A 19,115-nucleotide genomic window follows, 5' to 3' on the forward strand; every position below is an offset into this window, starting at 1 on the left:
TGCACATTTCTTGTCGCGTTGTGCCGGCGAAATGCACACTTCTTGGACCCCTGCATAACTGCTTGCAGTTCTAGTTATTATTCCCCCCGTAAAAGTGGGCCCACAGCCCAAACCGTAAATGGTGCGGACATGCCAATAGCATGACTAGATTCAGGTCCGGCACCGCTACTCAGATAACAAAATCCAGACATGCCGGCCACTAGGTGGCGCTATACCAAGGAATACGCGTTTGGGGCTATAACTCCCACACCGAACCTCCCACATTCAAAACTTTGTACACACAGATTCACTGGAGTCTGATGCATCTTTTGGCATAGGCCACGCCCATTTGCGTCTATAATTTTTTTTCGCAAAATCGCGAAAACCGCAAAACTGTTTTTTCCCTACTCCTCCCACATTTCTTGACCAATTGACACAAAACTTTGCACACGACATCTTCAGACGCACACGCAAAGGAATCGTGAGACAGTTTTTTGATCCGACCTTCGACGACGAAACGGTTGCGTTTTGAATATTGGTTTATTAGCTAAATTAGACGTGGAAAAATCCAAAATCCAAAAAAATCCAAAATTAGGCATCGGCTCGAGTCCAAATTTTACACACATGTTGGTGCTAACCATAATGACGTTAGATAAAAATTTTGGAAAATGTCGCCATTGGGGGGCGCAATAAACGAGGAAATTGTCTATCTTCTAATTGGCCAAAGGAATGTTCTTCAAACTATGAGGGAACTATCAAGGGGCAAACCCGAGTCTATATAAAAATTATGGTCAAGAATTATTAATGGGGGCGGGAGTTATTTGGAAAAGGAAAATTGTCTTTGGAAAATTTCGCCACAAGAGGGCGGAAAAAAACGACGAAATAATACATCTCCTAATTGGCCAATGGAATGTTCTGAAAACGCGTTTTGGGCTATCTGAAAACGCGTTTTGGGCTATAACTCCCACACCGAACCTCCCACAGTCAAAACCTTTATATCCACATGTTGTTCACGGTAGCGTTTTGAATACTTGCTTCGCATTGTGCCGGCGAAATGCACATTTCTTGTCGCGTTGTGCCGGCGAAATGCACACTTCTTGGACCCCTGCATAACTGCTTGCAGTTCTAGTTATTATTATTCCCAAGTAGAAGTGGTACCACAGCCCAAACCGTAAATGGTGCACACACGCCAATTACATGACTAGATCCAGGTCCGTGAGGTGACGGCAGACGACTAAATCCAGACATGCCGGCCACTAGGTGGCGCTATACCAAGGAGAAACACGTTTGGGGCTATAGCTCCCACACCGAACCTCCCACAGTCAAAAACTTGTACCCACATATTCACTGGAGTCTGCTGCATCTTTTGGCATAGGCCACGCCCATTTGCGTCCATAATTTTTTTTCGCAAAATCGCGAAAACCGCTAAACAGTTTTTTCGCTACTCCTCCCACTTTCCTTGACCAATCAACACCAAACTTTGCACACGACATCTTCAGACGCACACGAAAAGAAAAACTCAAACACTTTTTTGATCTGACCTTCGACTACGAAACGGTAGCATTTTGAATATTTGTTTATTAGCTACGTTTCACGTTGCAAATCAAAAATCCAGAAAAATACCAAAATTAGACATCGGATCGAGTCCAAATTCTACAGACATGTTGGTGCTAACGTTAATGACGTTCGATAAAAATTTCGGAAAATTTCGCCATTAGGGGGCGCAATAAACGAGGAAATTGTATATCTTCTACAAAATTTCGCCGCGAAAACGCTACACTGACTTTTCGCTACTCCTACCACAGTCAAATCCTTTGTATCCACAGGTTCAGGGTAGCGTTTTGAACACATGCTTCGCGTTGTGCCGGCGAAACGCACATTTCTTGTCGCGTTGTGCCGGCGAAATGCACACTTCTTGGACCCCTGCATAACTGCTTGCAGTTCTAGTTAGGGGTCCAAGCCAACAGGTTGGATCCCTATTGTTTTTGTAAGGATTATTAGGGGTCCAAGCCAACAGGTTGGATCCCTATTGTTTTTGTAAGGATTTTTCTTCCTATTATTATTATTCCCAGCTAGAAGTGGTACCACAGCCCAAACCGTAAATGGTGCCGACACGCCAATAGCATGACTAGATCCAGGTCGGTGAGGTGACGGCAGACGACAAAATCCAGACATGCCGGCCACTAGGTGGCGCTATACCAAGGAATACGCGTTTGGGGCTATAACTCCCACACCGAACCTTCCACAGTCAAAAACTTGTACCCACATATTCACTGGAGTCTGCTGCATCTTTTGACATAGGCCACGCCCATTTGCGTCTATAATTTTTTTTGCAAAATCGCGAAAACCGCAAAACTGTTTTTTCCCTACTCCTCCCACATTTCTCGACCAATCAACACCAAACTTTGCACACGACATCTTCAGACGCACACGAAAAGAAAAACTCAAACACTTTTTTGATCCGACCTTCGACGACGAAACTGTAGCGTTTTGAATATTTGTTTATAAGCTAAATTAGACGTGGAATATCAAAAATCCCAAAAATACCAAAATTAGACATCGGATCAAGTCCAAATTTTTGAGACATGTCGATGCTCCACTTAATGGCGTTCGATAAAAAAATCGGAAATTTTCGCCATAAGGGGGCGCAATAAACGAGGAAATTGTATATCTTCTCATTTGCCAGAGGAATGTTCTTCAAACTCAAGGGAAACCATCAAGGGGCAATCCCTAGTCTATATAGAAAATATGGCCAAGAATTATTAATGTGGGCGGGAGTTATTTGGAAAAGGAAAATTGTCTTTGGAAAAATTCGCCACAAGGGGGTGCAAAAAAACGACGACACAATATATCTCCTAATTGGCCAATGGAATGTTCTGAAAACGCGTTTTGGGCTATAACTCCCACACCGAACCTCCCACAGTCAAAACCTTTATATCCACATGTTGTTCACGGTAGCGTTTTGAATACTTGCTTCGCGTTGTGCCGGCGAAACGCACATTTCTTGTCGCGTTGTGCCGGCGAAATGCACACTTCTTGGACCCCTGCATAACTGCTTGCAGTTCTAGTTAGGGGTCCAAGCCAACAGGTTGGATCCCTATTGTTTTTGTAAGGATTATTATTAGGGGTCCAAGCCAACAGGTTGGATCCCTATTGTTTTTGTAAGGATTTTTATTATTATTATTATTATTATACTACCTCCCCGTGAAAATGGAACCACAGCCCAAACCGTAAATGGTGCACACGCGCCAATTGCATGACTAGAACCAGGTACGGCACCGCTACTCAGATAACCAAATTCAGACACGCCGGCCACTAGGTGGCGCTATACCAAGGAAAGATGCGTTTGGGGCTATAACTCCCACACCGAACCTCCCACAGTCAAAAACTTGTACGCACATATTCACTGGAGTCTGCTGCAACTTTTGACATAGGCCACGCCCATTTGCGTCTATAATTTTTTTTCGCAAAATCGCGAAAACTGGAAAACTGTTTTTGCCCTACTTCTCCCACATTTCTTGACCAATCGACACCAAACTTTGCACACGACATCGTCAGACGAACACGAAAAGAAAAACTCAAATACTTTTTGATCCGACCTTCGACTACGAAACGGTAGCGTTTTGAACATTTGTTTATAAGCTAAATTAGACGTGGAATATCAAAAATCCCAAAAATACCAAAATTAGACATCGGATGAAGTCCAAATTTTTGAGACATTTCGCTGCTCCACTTAATGGCGTTCGATAAAAAAATCGGAAATTTTCGCCGTAAGGGGGCGCAATAAACGAGGAAATTGTATATCTTCTCATTTGCCAGAGAAATGTTCTTCAAACTCAAGGGAAACCATCAAGGGGCAATCCCTAGTCTATATAGAAAATATGGCCAAGAATTATTAATGTGGGCGGGAGTTATTTGGAAAAGGAAAATTGTCTTTGGAAAAATTCGCCACAAGGGGGTGCAAAAAAACGACGACATTGTCTATCTCCTATTTGGCCAATGTTCTGAAAACGCGTTTTAGGCTATAACTCCCACACCGAAGCTCCCACAGTCAAAAACTTTATATCCACATGTTGTTCACGGTAGCGTTTTGAATACTTGCTTCGTGTTGTGCCGGCGAAACACACATTTCTTGTCGCGTTGTGCCGGCGAAATGCACACTTCTTGGACCCCTGCATAACTGCTTGCAGTTCTAGTTAGGGGTCCAAGCCAACAGGTTGGATCCCTATTGTTTTTGTAAGGATTATTCCTATTATTAGGGGTCCAAGCCAACAGGTTGGATCCCTATTGTTTTTGTAAGGATTTTTATTATTATTATTATTATTATTATTATTATTATACTACCTCCCCGTGAAAATGGAACCACAGCCCAAACCGTAAATGGTGCACACGCGCCAATTGCATGACTAGAACCAGGTACGGCACCGCTACTCAGATAACCAAATTCAGACACGCCGGCCACTAGGTGGCGCTATACCAAGGAAAGATGCGTTTGGGGCTATAACTCCCACACCGAACCTCCCACAGTCAAAAACTTGTACGCACATATTCACTGGAGTCTGCTGCAACTTTTGACATAGGCCACGCCCATTTGCGTCTATAATTTTTTTTCGCAAAATCGCGAAAACTGGAAAACTGTTTTTGCCCTACTTCTCCCACATTTCTTGACCAATCGACACCAAACTTTGCACACGACATCGTCAGACGAACACGAAAAGAAAAACTCAAACACTTTTTGATCCGACCTTCGACTACGAAACTGTAGCGTTTTGAACATTTGTTTATTAGCTACGTTTTACGTCGATACGCAAAAATTCAGAAAATACCAAAATTACACATCGGATCAAGTCCAAATTTTTGACACATGTCGGTGCTACCCTTAATGGCGTTCAATAAAGATTTCGGAATATTTCGCCATTAGGGGGCGCAATAAACGAGGAAATTGTATATCTTCTAATTGGCCAAAGGAATGTTCTTCAAACTCAAGGGAAACCATCAAGGGGCAAACCCGAGTCTATATAGACAATATGGCCAAGAATTATTAATGTGGGCGGGAGTTATTTGGCAAAGGAAAATTGTCTTTGGAAAATTAAAAATTTCGCCACAGGGCGGCGCCAAAAAACGACGACATTGTCTATCTCCTATTTGGCCAATGGAATGTTCTGAAAACGCGTTTTAGGCTATAACTCCCACACCGAAGCTCCCACAGTCAAAAACTTTATATCCACATGTTGTTCACGGTAGCGTTTTGAATACTTGCTTTGCGTTGTGCCGGCGAAATGCACATTTCTTGTCGCGTTGTGCCGGCGAAATGCACACTTCTTGGACCCCTGCATAACTGCTTGCAGTTCTAGTTATTCTTACCCCCCTAAAAGTGGGCCCACACCCCAAACCGTAAATGGTGCCGACACGCAAATTGCATGACTAGGTCCAGATCTGTTCGGACTAAGCAGACGACAAAATCCAGACCTGCCGGCCACTAGGTGGCGCTATACCAAGGAATACGCGTTTGGGGCTCTAACTCCCACACCGAACCTCCCACAGTCAAAAACTTGTACCCACATATTCACTGGAGTCTGCTGCATCTTTTGGCATAGGCCACGCCCATTTGCGTCTGTGAATATTTTTCGCAAAATCGCGAAAACCGTAAAACTGTTTTTTCGCTACTCCTCCCACATTTCTCGACCAATCAACACCAAACTTTGCACACGGCATCGTCAGACGCACACGCAAAGAAACCCTCTGACAGTTTTTTGATCCGACTTTCGACGACGAAACGGTAGCGTTTTGAATATTGATTTATTAGCTAAATTTGACGTGGAAAATCCAAAATCCAAAAAAATCCAAAATTAGACATCGGATCGAGTCCACATTTAACACACATGTCGGGGCTAGCCTTTATGTCGTTCGATAAAAAAATCGGAAAATTTCGCCATTAGGGGGCGCAATAAACAAGGAAATTGTATATCTTCTACAAAATTTAGCCGCAAAAACGCTACACTGACTTCTCGCTACTCCTACCACAGTCAAATCCTTTGTATCCACAAGTTCAGGGTAGCATTTTGAACACATGCTTCGCGTTGTGCCGGCGAAACGCACATTTCTTGTCGCGTTGTGCCGGCGAAATGCACACTTCTTGGACCCCTGCATAACTGCTTGCAGTTCTAGTTAGGGGTCCAAGCCAACAGGTTGGATCCCTATTGTTTTTGTAAGGATTATTATTGTTATACTTACCTCACTAGAAGTGGTACCACAGCCCAAACCGTAAATGGTGCCGACACGCCAATTGCATGACTAGATCCAGATCTCTTCGGACAATGCAGACGACCAAATCCAGACACGCCGGTCACTAGGTGGCGCTATACCAAGGAATACGCGTTTGGGGCTATAACTCCCACACCGAACCTCCCACATTCAAAACCTTGTACACACAGATTCACTGGAGTCTGCTGCATCTTTTGGCATAGGCCACGCCCATTTGCGTCTAGAATTTTTTTTCGCAAAATCGCGAAAACCGCAAAACTCTCGACCAATCAACACCAAACTTTGCACACGGCATCTTCAGACGCACACGCAAAGAAACCCTCAGACAGTTTTTTGATCCGACTTTCGACGACGAAACGGTAGAGTTTTGAATATTTGTTTATTAGCTTAGTTTTACGTCGAAACGCAAAAATTCAAATAATACCAAAATTAGACATCGGATCAAGTCTAAATTTTAGACAAATGTCGGTGCTAACCTTAATGGCGTTCAATACAAAATTCGGAAAATTTCGCCATTAGGGGGCGCAATAAACGAGGAAATTGTATATCTTCTAATTGGCCTAAGGAATGTTCTTCAAACTATAAGGAAACCATCAAGGGGCAATCCCGAGTCCATATAGAAAATATGGCCAAGAATTATTAATGTGGGCGGGAGTTATTTGGCAAAGGAAAATTGTCTTTGGAAAATCTCGCCACAAGGGGGCGCAAATAAACGACGAAATAATATATCTCCTAACTGGCCAATGGAATGTTCTGAAAACGCGTTTTAGGCTATAACTCCCACACCGAAGCTCCCACAGTCAAAAACGTTATATCCACAGATTCACTGGAGTCAGCTGCATCTTTTGGCATACGCCGTTCCTCAATTTCGAACACATGCTTCGCATTGTGCCGGCGAAATGCACACTTCTTGGACCCCTGCATAACTGCTTGCAGTTCTAGTTATTATTATTCCAGCACTAAAAGTGCTACTACAGCCCAAACCGTAAATGGTGCACACACGCCAATTACATGACTAGATCCAGGTACGTGAAGACTATGCAGACGACAAAATCCAGACATGCCGGCCACTAGGTGGCGCTATACCAAGGAATACGCGTTTGGGGCTATAACTCCCACACCGAACCTTCCACAGTCAAAAACTTGTACCCACATATTCACTGGAGTCTGCTGCATCTTTTGACATAGGCCACGCCCATTTGCGTCTGGAATTTTTTTTCGCAAAATCACGAAAACCGCAAAACTGTTTTTTCCCTACTCCTCCCACATTTCTTGACCAATCGACACCAAACTTTGCACACGACATCGTCAGACAAACACGAAAATAAAAACTCAAACACTTTTTGATCCGACCTTCGACTACGAAACGGTAGCGTTTTGAATATTTGTTTATTAGCTACGTTTTACGTCGATACGCAAAAATTCAGAAAATACCAAAATTAGACATCGGATCAAGTCCAAATTTTAGACACATGTCGGTGCTACCCTTAATGGCGTTCAATAAAGAATTCGGAATATTTCGCCATTAGGGGGCGCAATAAACGAGGAAATTGTATATCTTCTAATTGGCCAAAGGAATGTTCTTCAAACTCAAGGGATACCATCAAGGGGCAAACCCGAGTCTATATAGAAAATATGGCCAAGAATTATTAATATGGGCGGGAGTTATTTGGCAAAGGAAAATTGTCTTTGGAAAATTTCGCCACAGGGCGGCGCCAAAAAACGACGACATTGTCTATCTCCTATTTGGCCAATGGAATGTGCTGAAAACGCGTTTTAGGCTATAACTCCCACACCGAAGCTCCCACAGTCAAAACCTTTATATCCACATGTTGTTCACAGTAGCGTTTTCAATACTTGCATCGCGTTGTGCCGGCGAAATGCACACTTCTTGTCGCGTTGTGCCGGCGAAATGCACACTTCTTGGACCCCTGCATAACTGCTTGCAGTTCTAGTTTTTAGGGGTCCAAGCCAACAGGTTGGATCCCTATTGTTTTTGTAAGGATTATTATTATTAGGGGTCCAAGCCAACAGGTTGGATCCCTATTGTTTTTGTAAGGATTTTTCTTCCTATTATTATTATTCCCAGCTAGAAGTGGTACCACAGCCCAAACCGTAAATGGTGCCGACACGCCAATTACATGACTAGATCCAGGTCCGTGAGGTGACGGCAGACGACTAAATCCAGACATGCCGGCCACTAGGTGGCGCTATACCAAGGAGAAACACGTTTGGGGCTATAGCTCCCACACCGAACCTCCCACAGTCAAAAACTTGTACCCACATATTCACTGGAGTCTGCTGCATCTTTTGGCATAGGCCACGCCCATTTGCGTCTGGAATTTTTTTTCGCAAAATCGCGAAAACCGCTAAACTGTTTTTTCGCTACTCCTCCCACATTCCTTGACCAATCAACACCAAACTTTGCACACGACATCTTCAGACGCACACGAAAAGAAAAACTCAAACACTTTTTTGATCCGACCTTCGATTACGAAACGGTAGCATTTTGAATATTTGTTTATTAGCTACGTTTTACGTCGAAAATCAAAATCCAGAAAAATTACAAAATTAGACATCGGATCAAGTCCAAATTTTACACACATGTCGCTGCCAACCTTAATGTCGTTCGATAAAAAATTCGGAACATTTCGCCATTAGGGGGCGCAATAAACGAGGAAATTGTGTATCTTCTACAAAATTTCGCCGCGAAAACGTTACACTGACTTCTCGCTACTCCTACCACGGTCAAATCCTTTGTATCCACAGGTTCAGGGTAGCGTTTTGAACACATGCTTCGCGTTGTGCCGGCGAAACGCACATTTCTTGTCGCGTTGTGCCGGCGAAATGCACACTTCTTGGACCCCTGCATAACTGCTTGCAGTTCTAGTTATTATTCCAGCACTAAAAGTGCTACTACAGCCCAAACCGTAAATGGTGCACACACGCCAATTACATGACTAGATCCAGGTACGTGAAGACTATGCAGACGACAAAATCCAGACATGCCGGCCACTAGGTGGCGCTATACCAAGGAATACGCGTTTGGGGCTATAACTCCCACACCGAACCTTCCACAGTCAAAAACTTGTACCCACATATTCACTGGAGTCTGCTGCATCTTTTGACATAGGCCACGCCCATTTGCGTCTGGAATTTTTTTTCGCAAAATCACGAAAACCGCAAAACTGTTTTTTCCCTACTCCTCCCACATTTCTTGACCAATCGACACCAAACTTTGCACACGACATCGTCAGACAAACACGAAAATAAAAACTCAAACACTTTTTGATCCGACCTTCGACTACGAAACGGTAGCGTTTTGAATATTTGTTTATTAGCTACGTTTTACGTCGATACGCAAAAATTCAGAAAATACCAAAATTAGACATCGGATCAAGTCCAAATTTTAGACACATGTCGGTGCTACCCTTAATGGCGTTCAATAAAGAATTCGGAATATTTCGCCATTAGGGGGCGCAATAAACGAGGAAATTGTATATCTTCTAATTGGCCAAAGGAATGTTCTTCAAACTCAAGGGATACCATCAAGGGGCAAACCCGAGTCTATATAGAAAATATGGCCAAGAATTATTAATATGGGCGGGAGTTATTTGGCAAAGGAAAATTGTCTTTGGAAAATGTCGCCACAGGGCGGCGCCAAAAAACGACGACATTGTCTATCTCCTATTTGGCCAATGTTCTGAAAACGCGTTTTAGGCTATAACTCCCACACCGAAGCTCCCACAGTCAAAACCTTTATATCCACATGTTCACGGTAGCGTTTTGAATACTTGCTTCGTGTTGTGCCGGCGAAATGCACACTTCTTGGACCCCTGCATAACTGCTTGCAGTTCTAGTTAGGGGTCCAAGCCAACAGGTTGGATCCCTATTGTTTTTGTAAGGATTATTATTATTATACTATACGCCTTAGAAGTGGTACCACAGCCCAAACCGTAAATGGTGCCGACACGCCAATTGCATGCCTAGATCCAGGTCCGGCACCGCTACTCAGATAACCAAATCCAGACACGCCGGCCACTAGGTGGCGCTATACCAAGGACAGACGCGTTTGGGGCTATAACTCCCACACCGAACCTCCCAGAGTCCAAAAACTTGTACACACAGATGCACTGGAGTCTGCTGCATCTTTTGGCCTAGGCCACGCCCATTTGCGTCTAGGAATATTTTTCGCTAAATCGCGAAAACCGCAAAAATGTCTTTTCGCTACTCCTCCCACATTTCTCGACCAATTGACACAAAACTTTGCACACGGCATCTTCAGACCTACACGAAAATAATTCCTGCATTACTTTTTTGATCCGTCCTTCGATAACGAAACGGTAGCGTTTTGAATATTGGTTTATGAGCTAAATTAGACGTGGAAAATCAAAAATCCAAAGAAATCCAAAATTAGACATCGGATCGAGTCCAAATTTTACACACATGTTGGTGCTTACCTTAATGTCGTACGATAAAAATTTCGGAAAATTTCGCAATTAGGGGGCGCCATAAACGAGGAAATTGTATACCTTCTACAAAATTTAGCCGCGAAAACGCTACACTGACTTCTCGCTACTCCTACCACAGTCAAATCCTTTGTATCCACAGGTTCAGGGTAGCGTTTTGAACACATGCTTCGCGTTGTGCCGGCGAAACGCACATTTCTTGTCGCGTTGTGCCGGCGAAATGCACACTTCTTGGACCCCTGCATAACTGCTTGCAGTTCTAGTTAGGGGTCCAAGCCAACAGGTTGGATCCCTATTGTTTTTGTAAGGATTATTATTATTATTATTAGGGGTCCAAGCCAACAGGTTGGATCCCTATTGTTTTTGTAAGGATTATTATTATTATTATTTCGTACGCCTTAGAAGTGGGCCCACAGCCCAAACCGTAAATGGTGCCGACACGCCAATTGCATGACTAGATCCAGAATCGGCACCGCTACTCAGATAACAAAATCCAGACACGCCGGTCCCTAGGTGGCGCTATACCAAGGAATACGCGTTTGGGGCTATAACTCCCACATCGAACCTCCCACAGTCCAAAAACTTGTACACAGAGATGCACTGGAGTCTGCTGCATCTTTTGACATAGGCCACGCCCATTTGCGTCTGGAATTTTTTTTCGCAAAATCGCGAAAACCGCAAAACTGTTTTTTCCCTACTCCTCCCACATTTCTCGACCAATCAACACCAAACTTTGCACACGACATCTTCAGACGCACACGAAAAGAAAAACTCAAACACTTTTTGATCCGACCTTCGATTACGAAACGGTAGCATTTTGAATATTTGTTTATTAGCTACGTTTTACGTCGAAACGCAAAAATTCAAAAAATACCAAAATTACACATCGGATCAAGTCCAAATTTTACACACATGTCGGTGCTACCCTTAATGGCGTTCAATAAAGATTTCGGAATATTTCGCAATTAGGGGGCGCAATAAACGAGGAAATTGTATATCTTCTAATTGGCCAAAGGAATGTTCTTCAAACTCATGGGAAACCATCAAGGGGCAAACCCGAGTCTATATAGAAAATATGGCCAAGAATCATTAATGTGGGCGGGAGTTATTTGGCAAAGGAAAATTGTCTTTGGAAAATTGCAAATTTCGCCACAGGGCGGCGCCAAAAAACGACGACATTGTCTATCTCCTATTTGGCCAATGGAATGTTCTGAAAACGCGTTTTAGGCTATAACTCCCACACCGAAGCTCCCACAGTCAAAACCTTTATATCCACATGATGTTCACGGTAGCGTTTTGAATACTTGCTTCGCGTTGTGCCAGCGAAATGCACATTTCTTGTCGCGTTGTGCCGGCGAAATGCACACTTCTTGGACCCCTGCATAACTGCTTGCAGTTCTAGTTAGGGGTCCAAGCCAACAGGTTGGATCCCTATTGTTTTTGTAAGGATTATTATTATTATTATTATTAGGGGTCCAAGCCAACAGGTTGGATCCCTATTGTTTTTGTAAGGATTTTTATACTTCCTACCAAGAAAGTGGTACTACAGCCCAAACCGTAAATGGTGCACACACGCCAATTACATGACTAGATCCAGGTACGTGAAGACTATGCAGACGACAAAATCCAGACATGCCGGCCACTAGGTGGCGCTATACCAAGGAATACGCGTTTGGGGCTATAACTCCCACACCGGACCTCCCAGAGTCCAAAAACTTGTACACACAGATGCACTGGAGTCTGCTGCATCTTTTGGCCTAGGCCACGCCCATTTGCGTCTATGAATTTTTTTCGCTAAATCGCGAAAACCGCAAAAATGTTTTTTCGCTACTCCTCCCACATTTCTCGACCAATTGACACAAAACTTTGCACACGGCATCTTCAGACCTACACGAAAAGAATTCCTGCATTACTTTTTTGATCCGACCTTCGACGACGAAACGGTAGCGTTTTGAATATTGGTTTATTAGCTAAATTAGACGTGGAAAATCCAAAATCCCAAAAAATCCAAAATTACACATCGGATCGACTCCAAGTTTTAGACACATGTTGGTGCTAACCTTAGTGTCGTACGATAAAAATTTCGGAAAATTTCGCCATTAGGGGGCGCCATAAACGAGGAAATTGTATATCTTCTACAAAATTTCGCCGCGAAAACGCTACACTGACTTCTCGCTACTCCTACCACAGTCAAATCCTTTGTATCCACAGGTTCAGGGTAGCGTTTTGAACACATGCTTCGCTTTGTGCCGGCGAAACGCACATTTCTTGTCGCGTTGTGCCGGCGAAATGCACACTTCTTGGACCCCTGCATAACTGCTTGCAGTTCTAGTTAGGGGTCCAAGCCAACAGGTTGGATCCCTATTGTTTTTGTAAGGATTATTATTATTATACTTCCCATCTAGAAGTGGTACCACAGCCCAAACAGTAAATGGTGCACACGCGCCAATTGCATCACTAGATCCAGGTCCGTGAACACTACGCAGACGACAAAATCCAGACACGCCGGCCACTAGGTGGCGCTATACCAAGGAATACGCGTTTGGGGCTATAACTCCCACACCGAACCTCCCACAGTCAAAAACTTGTACGCACATATTCACTGGAGTCTGCTGCATCTTTTGGCATAGGCCACGCCCATTTGCGTCTAGAATTTTTTTTCGCAAAATCGCGAAAACCGCAAAACTGTTTTTTCCCTACTCCTCCCACATTTCTCGACCAATCAACACCAAACTTTGCACACGACATCTTCAGACGCACACGAAAAGAAAAACTCAAACACTTTTTGATCCGACCTTCGATTACGAAACGGTAGCATTTTGAATATTTGTTTATTAGCTACGTTTTACGTTGAAAATCAAAAATCCAGAAAAATACCAAAATTAGACATCGGATCAAGTCCAAATTTTACACACATGTCGGTGTTACCCTTAGTGACGTTCGAAAAAGATTTCGGAAAGTTTCACCATTAGGGGGCGCAATAAACGAGGAAATTGTATATCTTCTAATTGGCCAAAGGAATGTTCTTCAAACTCAAGGGAAACCATCAAGGGGCAAACCCGAGTCTATATAGAAAATATGGCCAAGAATTATTAATATGGGCGGGAGTTATTTGGCAAAGGAAAATTGTCTTTGGAAAATTTCGCCACAGGGCGGCGCCAAAAAACGACGACATTGTCTATCTCCTATTTGGCCAATGGAATGTTCTGAAAACGAGTTTTAGGCTATAACTCCCACACCGAAGCTCCCACAGTCAAAACCTTTCTATCCACATGTTGTTCACGGTATGGTTTCGAATACTTGCTTCGCGTTGTGCCGGCGAAATGCACATTTCTTCTCGCGTTGTGCCGGCGAAATGCACACTTCTTGGACCCCTGCATAACTGCTTGCAGTTCTAGTTAGGGGTCCAAGCCAACAGGTTGGATCCCTATTGTTTTTGTAAGGATTCTTTTTATTTTTATACTTACCTCCCTAAAAGTGTGCCCACAGCCCAAACCGTAAATGGTGACGACACGCCAATTGCATGACTAGATCCAGGTCTCTTCGGACTATGCAGACGACAAAATCCGGACACGCCGGCCACTAGGTGGCGCTATACCAAGGAATACGCGTTTGGGGCTATAACTCCCACACCGAACCTCCCACAGTCAAAAACTTGTACGCACATATCCACTGGAGTCTGCTGCATCTTTTGGCATAGGCCACGCCCATTTGCGTCTAGAATTTTTTTTCGCAAAATCGCGAAAACCGCAAAACTGTTTTTTCCCTACTCCTCCCACATTTCTTGACCAATCGACACCAAACTTTGCACACGACATCGTCAGACGAACACGAAAAGAAAAACTCAAACACTTTTTGATCCGACCTTCGACTACGAAACGGTAGCGTTTTGAATATTTGTTTATTAGCTACGTTTTACGTCGATACGCAAAAATTCAGAAAATACCAAAATTAGACATCGGATCAAGTCCAAATTTTAGACACATGTTGGTGCTACCCTTAATGGCGTTCAATAAAGAATTCGGAATATTTCGCCATTAGGGGGCGCAATAAACGAGGAAATTGTATATCTTCTAATTGGCCAAAGGAATGTTCTTCAAACTCAAGGGAAACCATCAAGGGGCAAACCCGAATCTATATAAAAAATATGGCCAAGAATTATTAATGTGGACGGGAGTTTTTGGCAAAGGAAAATTGTCTTGGGAAAATTTCGCCAACAGGGCGGCGCCAAAAAACGACGACATTGTCTATCTCCTATTTGGCCAATGGAATGTTCTGAAAACGCGTTTTAGGCTATAACTCCCACACCGAAGCTCCCACAGTCAAAACCTTTATATCCACATGTTGTTCACGGTAACGTTTTGAATACTTGCTTCGCGTTGTGCCGGCGAAATGCACATTTCTTGTCGCATTGTGCCGGCGAAATGCACACTTCTTGGACCCCTGCATAACTGCTTGCAGTTCTAGTTATTATTCCAGCACTAAAAGTGTGCCCACACCCCAAACCGTAAATGGTGCGGACACGCGAATTGCATGACTAGATCCAGGTCTGTGATGTGTACGCAGACGACAAAATCCAGACACGCCGGCCACTAGGTGGCGCTATACCAAGGAATACGCGTTTGGGGCTATAACTCCCACACCGAACCTTCCACAGTCAAAAACTTGTACGCACATATTCACTGGAGTCTGCTGCATCTTTTGGCATAGGCCACGCCCATTTGCGTCTAGAATTTTTTTTCGCAAAATCGCGAAAACCGCAAAACTGTTTTTTCCCTACTCCTCCCACATTTCTCGACCAATCAACACCAAACTTTGCACACGACATCTTCAGACGCACACGAAAAGAAAAACTCAAACACTTTTTGATCCGACCTTCGATTACGAAACGGTAGCATTTTGAATATTTGTTTATTAGCTACGTTTTACGTCGAAACGCAAAAATTCAAAAAATACGAAAATTACACATCGGATCAAGTCCAAATTTTAGACACATGTCGGTGCTACCCTTAATGGCGTTCAATAAAGAATTCGGAATGTTTCGCCATTAGGGGGCGCAATAAACGAGGAAATTGTATATCTTCTAATTGGCCAAAGGAATGTTCTTCAAACTCAAGGGAAACCATCAAGGGGCAAACCCGAGTCTATATAGAAAATATGGCCAAGAATCATTAATGTGGGCGGGATTTATTTGGCAAAGGAAAATTGTCTTTGGAAAATTGCAAATTTCGCCACAGGGCGGCGCCAAAAAACGACGACATTGTCGATCTCCTATTTGGCCAATGGAATGTTCTGAAAACGCGTTTTAGGCTATAACTCCCACACCGAAGCTCCCACAGTCAAAACCTTTATATCCACATGATGTTCACGGTAGCGTTTTAAATACTTGCTTCGCGTTGTGCCGGCGAAATGCACATTTCTTGTCGCGTTGTGCCGGCGAAATGCACACTTCTTGGACCCCTGCATAACTGCTTGCAGTTCTAGTTATACTTCCCGCCATAGAAGTGGTACCACAGCCCAAACCGTAAATGGTGCACACGCGCCAATTGCATCACTAGATCCAGGTACGGCACCGCTACTCAGATAACCAAATCCAGACATGCCGGCCACTAGGTGGCGCTATACCAAGGAATACGCGTTTGGGGCTATAACTCCCACAACGAACCTTCCACAGTCAAAAACTTGTACCCACATATTCACTGGAGTCTGCTGCATCTTTTGACATAGGCCACGCCCATTTGCGTCTATAATTTTTTTTCGCAAAGTCGCGAAAACCGCAAAACTGTTTTTTCCCTACTCCTCCCACATTTCTTGACCAATCGACACCAAACTTTGCACACGTCATCGTCAGACGAACACGAAAAGAAAAACTCAAACACTTTTTGATCCGACCTTCGACTACGAAACGGTAGCGTTTTGAATATTTGTTTATTAGCTACGTTTTACGTCGATACGCAAAAATTCAGAAAATACCAAAATTCGGAATATTTCGCCATTAGGGGGCGCAATAAACGAGGAAATTGTATATCTTCTAATTGGCCAAAGGAATGTTCTTCAAACTCAAGGGAAACCATCAAGGGGCAAACCCGAATCTATATAGAAAATATGGCCAAGAATTATTAATGTGGGCGGGAGTTTTTGGCAAAGGAAAATTGTCTTGGGAAAATTTCGCCAACAGGGCGGTGCTAAAAAACGCCGACATTGTCTATCTCCTATTTGGCCAATGGAATGTTCTGAAAACGCGTTTTAGGCTATAACTCCCACACCGAAGCTCCCACAGTCAAAACCTTTATATCCACATGTTGTTCACGGTAACGTTTTGAATACTTGCTTCGCGTTGTGCCGGCGAAATGCACATTTCTTGTCGCGTTGTGCCGGCGAAAGGCACACTTCTTGGACCCCTGCATAACTGCTTGCAGTTCTAGTGTTACACTTACTCTCGCATCAGCTGTTGTCTAAACAGTCACATTTACCCAAATCAACACATATCCACATCAAATTGTCCAAGAAAACGTTTGCAGGTATGCGACGTATGCCCTTACTCATTGTAAACAGTGTCGTTAGCCGCGCCTAGCTATCGTTACAAAACACACATTAATCAGCTTATTATTTCAACGACCCCTGGGTACATATAGTCATGCCATACACCGTTGGAAAGCTTAGATTACCCCGATTAAAAGGAGACCACCCACGAGTAATATGGTTGCTCGCAGACAAAACGGCGATAGGTTGACTGAAGTCTACCCTGCAGCTAAAAACGCACCCTCTACGTCTTCCCTTTATACACAACGACCGTGTTATGACAAGGTCGAAATCTTTTCTCTTTCTACAAAATCGAAACAGCTTAATACAAACCTTAAAAAAAGGTCGAATTATTAACTAGCAAACGGTGAAGGGGATACAATTTACCTGAGTGAAACCACGTGCTGTAAGCTATTTTCTTTTTCAACTCGAGCTCATTGGCTGCAATAGAGTTCCGGTCGTTGACGTTGTTGGGGCGGGGAAATCGTGGGCACCACCATTTTGGCAGTATTCGATAGTATTGTTGGTTTATTTATTTTTTAACATTTTTTTGGTGAAGCACTGCTTCACCTGTAGTCTTATAGAAGCCTCCACTGCTCCAAACTCTATTTGTGAAACATGCAGACGGCCTAGTGACACTGCCAGCAGGCAGCAGCAAAGAGATGTAGCGACCTCGGTTTATTTCTTCAGCTTTCACATACACACAAACACGCACACAGGGTGCTTGGTCATTCTTTTGTTTTGTTTTTTCGTTGTCTGTTAAACCGCCACGTGGGGCGACGTGTCTGGGAACCTCGCCTCTTGGTCTGAGCATGTGTGGCCATCGCTTCTCGGCCTTTTGGCTAAGATCAAGTGTAGTATCTGTTCTTATCAGTTTAATATCTGATACGTCCCCTACCCGGGGACCATATATTAAATTGATTTTTGGAACTGGGCGATGGAAAAGGGGCTTGCCCCGTCCACTCCACGCATCGACCTGGTATTGCAGTACCTCCAGGACCGGTGCACCCCTCTCTCACTGTGAAAAACAAAACTAAACTCCTCCTGAGAGTACACCCGTCCGCCTGTAGACAATAAAGTGTCATTTACAATTCATAAACGCACTGTTTACAATTATTCCAACGATATTCTGTTGTTTAAGAAAGAAAAAAGGATTCTTTCTGTGGCGTGTCGATAACTCGGATCTCCAGGTTTCCTTTCGTTATGCTTCCATCTCGCTGATTTCAGATTCGCCTGTCATCGTGTGACCGGTGGTCTACAGTGTTTATTAAAGTCTAGACATCTCCGAATGCTTTGCAACCGTTCTCCACGGGAACACGCGTGGGCATCGTTCAGCCCACCTGAACGTGTTCAACTCATACTTACCTGGCAAGGGAGATACCATGATCAAGAAGGTGGTTCACCCATAGCGAGGCTCAGCCATTGCACTGAGGCTGTTGCTGACCCGTGCGAATTCCCCAAATGTGGGAATCTCGATTGCATAATTTCTGGTAGTGGGGGACTGCGTTCGCGCTCTCCCCTGATCATGTTGTTCTAAAGAAATAATAGCTATGAATGGCTTCATCGTGCTATATTGTAGTCCATACCATGTTTTGCATCGCTACGTTTCTTCAAAAGATCACGCAAACGATGACGCCCAAGCAGTGTAATGCATTGCGTTCAAATATGGAACTCTGAGTCTGGAATAACGCATTCATTCATTCATTCATTCATTCATTCATTCATTCATTCATTCATTCATTCATTCATTAATTTCTTTCATTCATTATGGATCCAATCATTGTTTCTGTACAAGTCCCGTCTCTGGCCATGGTAGAACTCTCACTCCTTACGTGCTCCTCTTGTATAAATACTAATATGGTCCCGACAATTCTTGGTTAC

At 43.7% G+C, this 19,115-nt stretch overlaps 2 non-coding genes across 2 annotated transcripts; both read left to right on the top strand.

The window, feature by feature from the left end:
* Positions 1–18,056: 18,056 nt before the first annotated feature.
* LOC115538964 (U2 spliceosomal RNA) lies at positions 18,057–18,247 on the top strand. Its single transcript, XR_003975627.1, has one exon. It is a non-coding gene; the product is annotated as a U2 spliceosomal RNA (small nuclear RNA).
* A 344-nt stretch (positions 18,248–18,591) lies between these two features.
* LOC115538966 (U1 spliceosomal RNA) lies at positions 18,592–18,756 on the top strand. Its single transcript, XR_003975628.1, has one exon. It is a non-coding gene; the product is annotated as a U1 spliceosomal RNA (small nuclear RNA).
* Positions 18,757–19,115: the final 359 nt, after the last annotated feature.

This window comes from Gadus morhua, unplaced genomic scaffold, assembly GCF_902167405.1.
Source record: "Gadus morhua unplaced genomic scaffold, gadMor3.0, whole genome shotgun sequence".
Lineage (NCBI taxonomy): Eukaryota > Metazoa > Chordata > Actinopteri > Gadiformes > Gadidae > Gadus > Gadus morhua.